The sequence below is a fragment of the Rhinolophus sinicus genome, chromosome 3 (genome assembly GCF_057876585.1).
Source record: "Rhinolophus sinicus isolate RSI-liver-muscle chromosome 3, RSI-T2T, whole genome shotgun sequence".
In the NCBI taxonomy this organism is placed as follows: domain Eukaryota; kingdom Metazoa; phylum Chordata; class Mammalia; order Chiroptera; family Rhinolophidae; genus Rhinolophus; species Rhinolophus sinicus.
This window is the reverse complement of record NC_142503.1, coordinates 171257761-171270197: the sequence shown is the minus strand read 5'-3', so window position 1 is coordinate 171270197 and position 12437 is coordinate 171257761. Positions and strand designations below refer to the sequence as shown.

Genomic DNA, 12437 nt, shown 5'->3' with positions numbered 1-12437 from the left:
ATAAACTCCTATGAAAACAAAACAAAAAGGCAATTTGAAGGAGAGATGGAACTTTCAAAATTCTTGAAGCCAACACGAGTTTTTTGTTGTTGTTTTTTTTAAAGGCATTTCATCCAATGAGCTCTCAGCCCAAATCATGGCATATGATGAAACCTCTCAGTGTCAATGAGGGGGCACCATTAACATCCAAGTATGTGATCAGGGTCCCATTCATGTATATTGGATAACTGGTTCCTAAACATTTATGTGCTGAGTTGTATCCCCTCAAATTCATACATTGAAGTCCTAACCTCAATGTATGAATTACCTCAGACATCTCAGTTACCTCATAATGTAACGGTATTTGGAGATAAGGTTTTTAAAGAGTCAATTCAGATAAAATGAGGCCATTCGGGTAGGCCCTAATCCAATCTGACTGGTTTCCTTCTAAGAAGAGAAAATTTGGACTCACCGAGATACCAGATGGGTGCACTCACAAAAGAAAGAACATGTAAGGACACAGTGAGAAGTTGCCCTCCTGAAGACAAGGAGAAAGGCCTCAAGAGAAATCAAACATACCCATACCTTGGTTTTAGATTTCTAGCCTCCAGAACTGTGAGAAAATATCTGTGGTTTAAGCCACCCCATCTGTAGTGTTTTGTGATAGCAGCCCTAGCAAACTAACACAACATTTACTACAGAACTCTTCGTTGTGGTGTTACCACAAAGATGTGCTTGTACAACACATTCATGTACTCACTGGGCACTGTATACTTGGGATTACGTAATAGAACCTAACTGACTGACCACACAGGAGATTAGGTTTTGCTAGAGGGAAGCAACTGGCAAGACTAAAAGTCTTAGGAAATTTTATACTCCTTGACAACTGCAGCTACATTTTCTTACCCCTAAAAATGATTCTTTTAAATGTTTCTTTGTATCTTTTTCCTCCTATATCTTCTTCTTTCCCCACTTTGCCACCCTTCCACACTTCCCTGTCACCCATGTCCCTTACCACCACCACATCCACCTGCCCGCCAGCAGACCCTGACATCCATTTCTGGCTTTGCTTAATAAAAAAACAAAATAGCTTTTTTGTTTTGTGTTTTAAGGCTTTAAACAGATTTCCCCAACCAAAAATTAGGAGTTTAAAACCCTGTTTGTGAGGGTAAGATTTTTAATTTGGCTTCACATCAGTCAGGGAAGATGGGCTCAGAGAAGCCCGTCATTTCCAGGCACCAGGAAGGGTTTCTATTATGGGAGAAAAACACCTGTAAAACTTGGTTAGAGTCCATTCCATCCCCAAGGCAAAGTGGCACAGTGGATGCAGTCAGGGGAGGACGGCCTATCTGAAAGGAGCAATGAGAGAGCCCCTGAAGCTTGGGGTCCATGGAAGCCCTAGGCTAGTGTCTGCTTGAGTCTATTTCCCACTGTGGGGTGCCATAATCTCAGCTCCCTCACATAAGGCCGTGGACGAGGCTCTTGGAGACCTAGAATAAGTCACTTCACTCCTCTGGATCTGAACTATAAAAAGTTTCACTTCCTAAACTATAAAATAAGAAGATTAGATGGGATTTGTCACTTTCAATTGTTTTTAACTGTGGAAAGAACTTTACTCAAGCAAAATCTTACAGCTATAAGTTCATATTAAAAACAAACAATCTCTGGCCTAGCTCAGGGCTTGGGGCAACCAAGGACTCTCAGTGGATCTCAGTGCAGGGAAACGTTTAACAATGGGCCTGAGGGAGAAGGGTGCTAATTTGTAATGTCTGATTTCTGTGGGGTAAATACTACCATCACAACTACATTCAAGCTACCGATGTCACATCACTGAATACAGAGTTGGGCATGCAGCAGCAGACCAAACAGTGAAGTAATTATGAAGTAATGAGTTTTCAGTATTTATTACCTTTGTTCTTAATATAATTTACTTAATATAATTTTTTTAATTTTTAGATAATGGTTGCATTTAACAATTGCCTTGCAAAATTCCAGAAAATTTAACAAATCTGTTCTTATTAGTCTGTATGAGCGAGCCTCCAGATACCACTATCTAGGATCTTTTTAGAGCCTACATTCTAAATGTTTACACTAAAGGATAAGCCACTTAAAGTTGGGAAGAGCCAAGTGGAATAATCCTAGGGATTTGGGAAGTGTACTCAGGAGGGGAGGGAAAAAAAATCAAACAAACATGTTTTCAGTGTAATATCCAGCACAGAGCACTGAACTAAAAAAATAGGTGGCCAAGTGGTCATAAAAGAGAATGAAATCTTACCATTTGTGACAACATGGATGGACCTAGAGGGTATTATACTAAGTGAAATAAGTCAGACTAAGAAAGACAAATACCATATGATCTCACTTATATGTGGAATCTTAAGAACAAAGTAGACAAACAAAACAGACTCATAGATACAGAGCAAACAGATGATTGCCAGATGGGAGGGAGGTTGGGGGAGCTGGGTGAAAAAGGTGAGGGGATTAAGAAATACAAATTGATATTTACAAAATAGTCACAGGGATGTAAAGTACAGCATAGAGAATATAGTCAATAAGATTGTAACAACTACATATAGTGCTAGGTAGGTACTAGACTGATTGGGGGATCACTGCATAGATTATATAAATGTCCAACCACTATGCTGTACACCTGAAACTAATATAAAATAATATTTAATGTCAACTGTAACTGAGAAAAAATTGATTTTTTAAAAATTAAATAAATACATAGGTGGCCAGCTGGTAAATGATGCAATAGCCCAATGAGACAGTTACCCAACCCACACTCAGTAGGCTCTGTACTTTATTTTTTCAGTCAGTAATGGTGTGGGTTTATAGCCTTCCAACCACATCTGCCATCCAGTTATCCACGGGGCAGGGGGTACCAACTGTAGCCAAGAGGTATCAGCAATGCACTAAGTTAGCGGGGTCCACTTACAGAGCTTACAACCGGCACTTCATCTGATAACCCAAGCTGATCACAGGTGACAACTAGGCATGCCAAGATGCCTACATGGGCTCTACCAATACCCCAAGGCAGCCACGATCACATTGACTTGGGTAGGTATGATCTTATTGTAAGTGTCTCATCTCCTGGTTACCATTTCCCTGCAGGTAGGGTCAGTATTTCATTTGTATTTTTGTCCTTCTGTTTTTCTCTCAGTCTTGAAAATAGCACAGGTGTTAAAAAGCCAAGTAGTCAAGAGCATGGATTCTGAACCAGATTCCGTGGGACCAAAAATTACAGTTTTGTCACTTACTAGCTCTGCAACCTTGGGTAAGCTGCTTAACTTCTCTATAGCTCAGTTTCATCCTCTGTAAAATGTGGATAATAGGACCCACTTCACAGCATTATTGGGAGGATTAAATGAGTTTCATACATACATAGTACTTAGAAAACTGTTTGGCACATGGAGTATGCTATTTAAATGTTAGCTATGAATATATTATTATTACATATGACATATATGTATTACATAATATTATTATGTGTTAAATGAATGAATGCAGGTGAACAAATACATGGAAAAGAAGGGCTTGAATGAGTGTGCAATATAATTCTTTTGGAAAATAAATGCTAATTATAATAGTAATGAGAATATAATAATAACAGTAACCTTTGCTAGCATTTATTGGATGTTTAAAAACATTTTACAGGAATTATTTCATTAACTCTTCATAAAAATCTTAATAGGAAGGAATTATCATTAGCCGGATTACATAAATAAGAAAACCAGGCCTGTGGAGTGTAGCTTTTCCAAGATCACACAGCTAATGACTCAGGTACAGGTCCTTTTGACTCTAGAGGTTGAGCTCTTAACCACTAGTTTTTATTGCTATATCCACAGCTCCATCAGCCAGCTCCTAACCTTCAGTCCATATACTTTCTCTTCTCTGTACTGCACCCCCACCTCTCCATCTCTTCACCCATCCTTTTGGTCCATCCAAGACTTATTTTATTTCTGAAGACGTCCCAGACTGTTCCCGTTAGTATGACACTCCCAGCACTTCTGTATACTGCATGCCCCTCACTCTCTCCTGCCTGTGGCTATGATACCTTTGTCTAGAGATTTTTGCAAGATCCAGATTAAATTCAAGCCCAGGCTAAGACACTGCCCCATGCCCCATTCCATAGCCAATCCCTGCTGAAAGCGTCCCTGTATGTCCATCAGGGTTCCCCAGAAGCTGTGCTATGCTGCTAGTCCTAGTGTTGGGAATTGTAAAATGGATATAACAGGAGGTTCAGCTGGATAGAATTAAGCCCTGCTCGAACCAAGCACTCTTGACTTCTCTCAGTCACCTGGGCTCGATGGTACAGACAGAGGGTGGAGAGCTGCAGTCAGCTAAGAAACATTCAAACTATTTCTATAGAAGCAATAACACAGTCTCTGCCCTCAAGGTGCCTACTGCCTGCTCAGGGACGCTGAACTGCTTTAAGAGCATCTACAGAGCATCTCACAAGTGAACAAAGCAAATGTAGTACAGAGCACAAAGAATGCTGAGGGCGTGGGAAGTTCAAAGAAGGGCTCAAAATGCAGTACAACCCTTCAGGGAAAGTTTCCTAGAGGTAGTAAGTACATTTTATAAAAGTTAAAAATAATGTTTTTTGGTACAAATGCAATACATGCCCATGACAAACAAATCAGAAAATACAGACAAGCAAAGAAAGGAAATTTTTTAAAAACCACCTACCATCTCACCCACCGAAAGACAACTTCTGTTAATACTCTCAACACCTTGACGACCAGATTTTGCAGGAGGAGGCAATGTGCAGAGCTGGAGCACAGGGTGTGTGTGTGTGTGTGTGTGTGTGTGTGTGTGTGTGTGTGTGTGGCTAAAGGGGAGGGGAAGGGGAGGCAGTCCTGGAATTTTAATCTAGGCTGGGGAGTAAGTGATCAGAAATCCAGTTGATGGGATTGGGAAGCGCAAGAGGACTAACAAGATCTCTCAGACCACACAGAGATTTGAAGCAGGCAATACTGGTACCAAGAAGCCCAGCTGACACGATTAAAATAACTATAATAGCAATAACAGTTAACATATATTGAGTGGTTACATGTGTAAGACATTGTGCTAAACTCTTAACCTTCCATCATCTTATTTAATCCTTACAACCACCCTAGCATGGAGGTATTCTTATCCCCATTTTATAGAGGGCAAGGGCTTTGCCCAAGCTCACTAACCCTGTGCACTGATGTTTCTCACAGTGTACTCCATAGGTTACCTGCATCGGAATGCCCTGAGGTGATTGTTAAACCCGGTTTGACAATAGGACTAAAGCACACACACACACACACACACACACACACACACACACACAACCTGTTTGCCCCAGGGTTTGAAGTTCATCTCCAGGCTGAAGGACTTCAAGTCAGAATGTCACAAATGTGCATGCCCAGAAGATACCTGTAAACTGGGGAATGCCCAGGGCTGTCTTCTGAGTAACCCATTTTCTTCCCCAAAGGCTCCGAGGATGACGAAGATTGAGCAAGAACCCAGCCCAAGACCTGTGGACTCTACACATCTTCATTGGCCTGGGGTTAAACATCCCACAGCCTAACATCCTGGAGGGAGCCCTGAGCAGGAGGTGTGCTGGCCTCTAAGGCAGCAAGAAAATAGTGCAGGTTAATCATTCAAAAGCACCAAAGAGGACAATCAGGGTCAAGGGGCAGGACCAGGATTGAGAGATCAGGATAATAAGAAAGGGCTAGGAGCTAAGAGCCTCTGAACTCAAGAGTCTCCTTAGAATTTATGTGATTTTAACCAAGTCTCCCAGCCTCTTTGGTTGGGCCTCAGACCCTTATCTGTGAAATTAAGGAGTTGGCCTATGATCTCAAAGATCCTTTCAGCTATTGTGGTGTGGATGAAAAGGGGACCACATGTTAAACCCGACAAGCTCAGGGGAGGCCTGCATGGGGGGGGGCCTTACAAACTCAGAGACTGATAGTAACCACATAGGATGATCTGAACATAAAAATTCCTAAAAGCAGATCATGGCGGGTAGTCACATCCTAGACCTGTAGCTTCCTTGACAAAGGTCAACCTTTACCTTAAGTAAATCTGTCTATTGTCTTTTTGCATCTAAGATAACATACCCTTGGAATGCCAGAGTAATCCTTTTTTCCAGACCCCTCAGGGTACAACCTCCCACCAGAGCACAAGACCACCGAATCCCTCATTGTTATCTTGCTCTGTGAATACCATCTCTGTCTTGTAAATGTTAATTATTAACTATCCTGTATCCACCAATGTGAAAGAAGTATGTGTCTCTCCATTTTACTTTTTATCCAATCCCAGAGAGTTCCTTGCTCTGCTTTCTCCCATCCCCTTAATCTAGCACTAGTGGAATTCATGTAACCATCCTGATGTCTCCTCCTTTGATTCTAACGTATAAAATAAGCTAAACTGCCATTTTCTGGACATTTTCTCAATCCGTTGAGATTTTTCTTCCCAGCAATTGTCGTCAGTTTGGCTCAAATAAACTCATAAAAATTCTCTACAGGTTTGGACATTTCTTACGTCAACAGTGGGAAGATACTATCTAAATCCCAGCTGCACATAACTTCTATTCTAAGGCTATCTCTACCTCTGAGGCAAGTCCAGAAGCCCAGGCATCCCAGTACTACCTGGAGGGCTGTGGCAGATACAGGCTGACAGGGACCACCAGTGTCGTAGGAATAGTGGCCTCCACAGAGGAGGCTGGGGATGACGAGGAGCTGCTCCAGCCCTGTGTGGGATGCCAGGTCCTCCCGACACGTTGCCAACCCAAAAACTTTTCACCTACATTATCTCATTTGATCCTCCCCACTCTCGAGTGATTTTAGAATTTGTAGTAGCCCCATGTGTGACCGCAAGGCAGAGACAGAGAGAAAGCTTAAGGGAATGGGAATGTATTTTTAAGAACACCCAGGAACACCCAGGAAAGGAAAGAGGAAGCCAGGGCCCCAGGCTCTCAATTCCAGGCTGTGAGGCAGGTTTCGCAAGTTACCAGGAAAGTTTCCCTCACAGTGCTCAACACCCACCTTCTTTCTCTTTTTCCAACTCTCATTGGGTGACTGGCTGCCATTCAGCATGGAGCCAGCCCTATTGGGCTGAGTTCTCTCAGGTCACCTCTGAGGTATCTGTGACAAGATAATTGATATTAATTCATTTGCTGTATTTTTCCATTGCCTTCTCTTTCCAAGCAGGCACTGTTAGTCAGGCTTTTTGTTGTTTTTTTCTTGCCTTAGGAATTCTTTCAGGACAGAAAGCAGAAGCTGCTTGAAGCTAATGGATCTCCCTGTCTTTGGTAAAAACCCTGGCTCATTAATGAGATGATGCAGATACCCAAAGGGAGAATGGGGCATGTGGGCTTTGAAGGACGAGGAAAGAGAAAGGAGAGTGCTCAGAAACCAGAAATATAGTAAAAGAGAAAACTCTGATGATGAGAATATAAATGCATTCCAGGGTCCTGGATAAGGACCAGACCTCAGAAGATGTGAAGCCTTGGGCATTGGGTTTTTACCCTCACCAAAGATTCCTGGGCCCCAAGAATGACTCCGAAATAGCAAAATCACCAAACTGGAAGAGACCTGAGGCATCAAAGGAAAACTCAGTATGAAGTATTGGCTGCTGAGTGGATGCAATGCCTTTACCCTTTTGCCCAATTAGGCACAATTTTTCAGGGGGTTGTGCCCCAAGAATGACAGATTAATTATGTGCCCACTGAACAGGATTGGGGTCTCAGAGTCAGATTTACTTTGACTAAAGGAAAAAAGCAGAAGAGTACAATATTCCTAGCTCACATGGGTTGTAAAGTAGGAGTCACACCTGACAGGTATAGAAGCATGAATGATCCCACTGTCCTGGTGTCACCAGCCTATGAAGACACCAGTTACAGCTCCTTAATACCCAAATCTTATTAGCTCCAAGCTCCCACCAGCTAATGTAGGAATTCCAGTTCCATGTTCTATTGGTTAAGATGGTTTAGCCTCAACTAACAGAAAACCAATATAAGGAAGCATCAAACATATAAGGAAACATATTATCTCACTAGTGAGAATTCCGGAAGTAGTGCCTTCCAGGTGTAGTACAATGAGCAGCTCAAGGTGTCCAGGACCCAGGTTGTCTGCAAGTCTCTGCTTTGCTATCCTCAAGGTGTTGACTTTGTCCGCCAGTTGGCTCCCTTTGTAGTTATAAGATGTCTTCGCCAGACAAAATTACATCCAGAGGAAGAAAAGGATGCTCTTCCTGTGTCTGCTTCTGAGAAGCACAGAAACTTTTTCCAAAAGTCCCTAAAGAATTCCTTTTAAGTCTCATTGGCCAGAACTCCGTGCATGCCTACTCTTAAACCAATCTCTGGCAAGAGGAATGGGACCACCGTAGCTGGCGTGAAGGGTCAACCACAAAGAAAGAGTCAAGAAGCTAAAGAATCAACCACAAAGAAAACTGACAAAGTGCTTTCCACCTCCCAAATACAGCCTTGCTCACTATGAGATTACATAGACACCTGCCTTCCTCATGTTTGAGGTTGGGTCCTTCTTCATTTATGTTAAATGCTTTCTCAGGGACTCCTTCTATAGCATGGAAAGCTCTCAGACTTACTTATCAATTTCTGAATGCCAGATGGGAATGCTGCTCAAGGTTTCCTTCCCAGGAGACTCTTCGACAGAAATAGCTCCTTAGAGGAACATTCGCCTGGGGAGAGGGGTGACCCATATTCCTATGCCACACAAATCTAACATCAGCCCTGGCCCAGCCAAAACCTCCGTTGTGTGGTTGCTTCCAGCTTGTCCCCAGACCTCATCCTGTATTCTGCCTCTAGGAGAGTAAAGTTGGGCCACTAGCAAAGCACGCTACATAAGCTATGGCAGCCACATTGGGAAAAGGCTAGTTGTAGGGAAAAGAGTAGGGAAAAGGCTACTCTTCTCTGAAGGAGGCTGTATACACGGCATCAAGATTTCCATTTCAGATTATTCTGTACATTGTATTGACCCCATTTTATATAAGAGGCAACTGAGGCACCGAGGGTAAAGTCACATACTTAAGAACATTCAGCTAGTTAAGTGGCAGAGCCGGGAACATTTTTACAAGTCTTTTTGTGGACATATTTTTATTTCTCTCGGGTAAATGCCTAAAATTTTAATTGCTGGTTCACAGAGTACGTGCATGTCTAACTACAAGAAACTGCCAAAGTGTTTTCCAAAATAGTGTATGAGGTCCAGTTGCTCCACACATCCTTATCAACATTTGGTGTTGTCAGTATTTTAATTTTAAGTATTATCCCACTGGAACCCTCTGAGAAATTGTTTGAAACCCGCCTCACAATAGTCTCTGAGGATTACGTAGAGCTAATCACAAACTCCAGTGCTAAAGAACATATTATCCTCCAGACATTTCCAAAAGAGGGTACCATTATTATTTTTTTAATCAAAAGCCCTTTTTCATAGATAGGTATAAAGTAGCGCAGAAAAAAAAAGGTAGAAGAAGATACACTAAAAGGTTAATAGTGATTGTCTCTGAGGACGGAAATTTTGAGTGTTTTTTTTCTTTTTGGTTTTCTAGAGTTCCTAAATTTTAAATAATGAACACGCGCTACCTTTATTATATTAATAAGAATGATGCCCTATATTTGTGTACCCCTGCCATTTGATGACATTTCATTGTGCCTTAGTACAAATATAGAGGCCATGACTGTAACTGATGGTTGATGATAAGCTCACATGGGTGATGGCCAAGTTCTGCCCCTAGTCAACAGAAAAACAAACCTATTGAATTCTGACACCCTCCATTCCCTTCTTTCCCCAAACAAAAGATTATTTGAAAGGATTCACTGTTCTCTAAGCTAATGATATCAGCCCAGAAAAACATTTCTTTCAAAAGCTTTTCCAGAATGTTCTGATAAAGCCAAATCTCGAGTGTGAGTCGAGGAGGCAGGAAAAGGGGAGACACGGATGGGTTACATATGGGCATCAGGGTGGATGGTGCCCTGAATCCCTGGGCATTGTCTCTACTTCAACACGGACTAAGGGCAGAGGACAGGACAACCTTTCTGCCAATGACTCACAGCTAGCTGCTGCCCAACTCCTACTTCCCCTTTAAAAAATCAAAAACAAAACAAAACAAAGCTCTGCTCCTCAGAATCCAGACTAGCAACTCTGGAGACATTAGCGTATTCTGGCAAGCAGCCTGAAAGCTAATAGATAACAGGTTATCCAGGAAATAATTAGAAGCCTGCGCCCACATGGATCAGTTGCAAACACTGACCTCTGTCATTCAGGATATGGCCCTGAAAGTAAAGAACCCTTCCTTCTTTCACTTTCAGGGATTGGGAAAATGTCAGGTCTCTCTCCCTTCTTTTACACCTTGACAAGTTAACAGGTGCTAAGTCTCCAATTGTGTCTTAACCACCCGGTCAGGGAGACCCAGCGGGTCCTCTCCCATGAGCCCCTGGGGCTGGGGCGGTGGGAATCCATCCATCTGGTGCCTGCTTTTTTTTTTCACCGTTTCCTGCCTGTGTCTCCAATCTTCTTCCCCTCTTTGCCCACACTTCTGCCCCTGCCCTGCTCCTTTCAAAGGCCACACCTATCCTTGGAGGGAGATCTTTCTAGTTCTGACGTTTCTTTCCCGGTTCAACACATTGCAGTCCCCCAGCTCCCCTCCCCCACCTTTTTTTTGGTTTTGTTTTTTGTTTTTTTGTTTTGTGGGGAAGGAATGAAATTCAGAAATAAAAGCTTTTGTCTATGTTTAAGGAATCCATATGCGTAGAGTACATATTTTGCATTACATCATTGCTGCTTTCAATAACGGATTCTAAAACTATTTTCTCTTCAAATCTTCTTTATCCTTTTCTCCAGCAAGGTGTATAGATTTGAATGTAAACAGGGATGTAATGACAGATTGAGGCTTTCTCACTCTCTCTTAAGTAGATGGAAACAACCCATAATTCTCTTATAGATCATGTAAATCAGTAAAATCAACTTTTAACCCCCGTCTTTGGATGGGGCTGGAAGGTGTGCAGAACAGGCCTCCCCAACATGTGCCACTTTGGCACATGAGTTATTTTGAACTGAAGGCAATTGATATCCTGGAGGCTCAGGAGAAACTTTTATCTCTCCCTTAAAGAATTTAAATTAGGGGCCTTGCCCATAATAAGAATTATCACTAGAAATAACTTCTTATGACCTATCAATAAGGCAGGGCAATCTTCTAACTATTAAACATCTGCTCTTTTTATTGTCCTGAGAATGACATCATCTTCCTCCTCTCTGAAGCCCCAAGGTGCCTTACCTCATCCTTAGCTAAGAATGCCAAAAATACCATTTTTATCTTTCTGTCTCTGAACCTCTCATGTATGTGGGAGTCTCTGACTCTCTCACGTATGTAGGATTCCCATACATACGTAGGTAATTAAATTTAGTTATTTTCTCTTGTTAATCTGTTTCACATCTTTTTGATTATTAGACCAGGGGTTAGACGGGTAGAGGAAAGTTTCCTACTCCCCAAAAGGCTCATGTTTTTCTCTCTTAAAATCAATAGGTAAGGGGGATCAAATATATGGTAATGGAAGGAGAGCCAACTCTGGGTGGTGAACACACAATGGGACTTATAGATGATGTAATACAGAATTGTACTGTTAGTAAAAATCTATGTAATTGTTAGTAAAATCTATGTAATTTTACTAACAATTGTCACCCCAATAAATTTTAAAAAATCAATAGGAATAACAGTAGCTACCATGTTCTGAGCACAAACATGTGCTGGACTATGCTAAGCACTTTATGTGCATTGACTTATTTAACCCTTTCCACAGTACTGTTTCATTATGCCCATTTTACAGATGAGAAAACAGAGGCTTGGAGAAATTAAATAAGGTGTGTTTTTTTTAAGGTGAAAACAGCAAAATTTCTGAAATTCAAATCCCTGTCTGTCAGATTCCAAAGTTCCATCCTCTGTCACCGATGTGAAAAGTGCTTGGATCACTCTAAACATGAAGGAAGCTATCAATTAATGCAAGTTATCATTACTTAACAATTTCTACTAGCACCCAATAGCTAAATTTACCCAGAAGCTACTATTTCAGTTAGCATAACTTACATTTTCCTGCCAAAGACAAGTCCTCCAGACTTTTCTGCCTTAGCTTAAGACCTCCCCAAAAGCAGACACTGTTTTTCTTCAAGTTGCAAATAGTTGATTGGGATGGTCATCCCAGAAAACTCTGTGGAAGAATGGGGAAAATGAGTCAGGTAAGGCAGGCAAGGTAACAAAGGGTGCTAGTCACCAGGTTACCACAGAGGGGGAAGGGAGGTACTACGTCCCACTGCGACTCTGAGAAATAGTTTGGAGCACACCTCAGAATGATCCCTGAGGACACTTATACCCATCCCCCATGAGTAAGTGTTACTCCCGGCATTTCCTCTCTGCCTGCTTCAAGGGCAAGCACTCTCCAGGAGCCAGAGCATACCCAAAGGCAGCAAGAA

The 12437-nt window shown here is 41.9% G+C and overlaps 1 long non-coding RNA gene across 2 annotated transcripts in view; it reads right to left on the bottom strand.

Annotated features, from left to right (window-relative positions):
• The window catches only part of LOC109448343 (uncharacterized), a 96250-nt gene extending 84072 nt beyond the window's left edge, over positions 1-12178 (bottom strand). For both annotated transcript variants that reach the window (XR_012494634.2, XR_002137501.3), the window contains exon 1: positions 12055-12178. This is a non-coding gene — a long non-coding RNA (uncharacterized LOC109448343). The remainder of the gene's footprint in view (positions 1-12054) is intronic.
• Between the last annotated feature and the right edge of the window lie 259 nt (positions 12179-12437).